Source organism: Morone saxatilis, unplaced genomic scaffold, assembly GCF_004916995.1.
Source record: "Morone saxatilis isolate NCDOM2014 unplaced genomic scaffold, NCSU_SB_2.0 Contig0, whole genome shotgun sequence".
NCBI classification, from domain to species: domain Eukaryota; kingdom Metazoa; phylum Chordata; class Actinopteri; family Moronidae; genus Morone; species Morone saxatilis.
The window spans coordinates 19,816,382-19,817,512 of NW_023339650.1; the positions used below are offsets into that span (position 1 = coordinate 19,816,382).

Consider the following 1,131-nt stretch of genomic DNA (forward strand, 5'->3'; position numbering starts at 1 on the left):
GTACTTACTAGTTTTAAGTTCAATGAACTGAATGGAATTAATACAATTGACTCAATTGACCCAAGTTAACTCAACAATAAATACTTGAGTTAATTGTATTCAAATTAAATATTTACATGCTTTAATTGTCTGAGTTAATGAACTCTAATGTTTAAGGTTTCCTCAGAAAGTTTGAGTTGAACTAATTCATTATGTTCTACATTAAATTTTATATTATTTCAGACAGATGACGACATATAAGCCAATATTCTCTAATTTAACTCGATACTGTTCACAGTGTAAATGTTTATTAACTGCTGTACTGCTGGTGAATATTTGCAGACATTATTATAAAATGAATACAGATAGAGCTTAGCACAGCTTCCTTCATTGTGTATTTAAGGTGGACTTATTTTATTCTTCTGCGACATCCAACAATCCCAATGAGACGTCCAGAGAGTGAAAGGACCTGAGTCTGACTCCTGCTTTTATTTCCTCCCCCCCGTCCACGTGTCCGTGTTGTGTCCATGCAGAGGTTGGAGGTCACAGACAGACGTGACGTCAACACGACACGCAGGAATGTTGTGGATGCGGGGATGGAGTGAAGCCCACCGTCGTTTAAAAAACAAACCAAAGAAAAAACATGGAAATAATAATACAAATAAAATAAAAAACAACAAAAATTAACGTTTAAACACAAAAGAATAAAAGCAAATTAAGAAAAGAAATTGAAAATAATCTAATAAAGAAATTATCAAATCATTTCAAATAAATTCTAAAAATGTAAAATAAATAAAAGCCCCCCCCCCCCCGCCAAAAAAAATGAACTACAAAACTGTAAAATAAATTGAAAATTTAACTGAAACTAATTAAAGATGGAGGATTTGGAGAAAAGAACCAAAAGCAGCTGAACGAGAAGCAAGCAGGGATGGATGGAAGCCAGAATATCACTCTCTCTTTCTCTTCCTCACCTCTATCCTGTCTCTCTCTCTTCTCTGGCTCTGTCTGTCTGCTTCCTATCTGTCTACCTGTGCAGGTTAATCTGTCCTACAGAGGAAGGAAAGGAAAAAGTGTCTCACCCAGAATGGCTGTCGGCACGAAGGGATCTGCCCTCAGGACACATCGGCAGCAGACGGACAGACAGACAGACAG

At 36.7% G+C, this 1,131-nt stretch overlaps 1 protein-coding gene across 1 annotated transcript in view; it reads right to left on the bottom strand.

Moving 5' to 3' along the window:
• LOC118339690 (receptor-type tyrosine-protein phosphatase mu-like) overlaps nucleotides 1-1,125 on the bottom strand; it is a gene marked incomplete at its 3' end in the record, with an annotated part of 5,042 nt that extends 3,917 nt beyond the window's left edge. The window contains 1 exon segment of the mRNA XM_035677426.1: nucleotides 1,059-1,125.
• Between the last annotated feature and the right edge of the window lie 6 nt (nucleotides 1,126-1,131).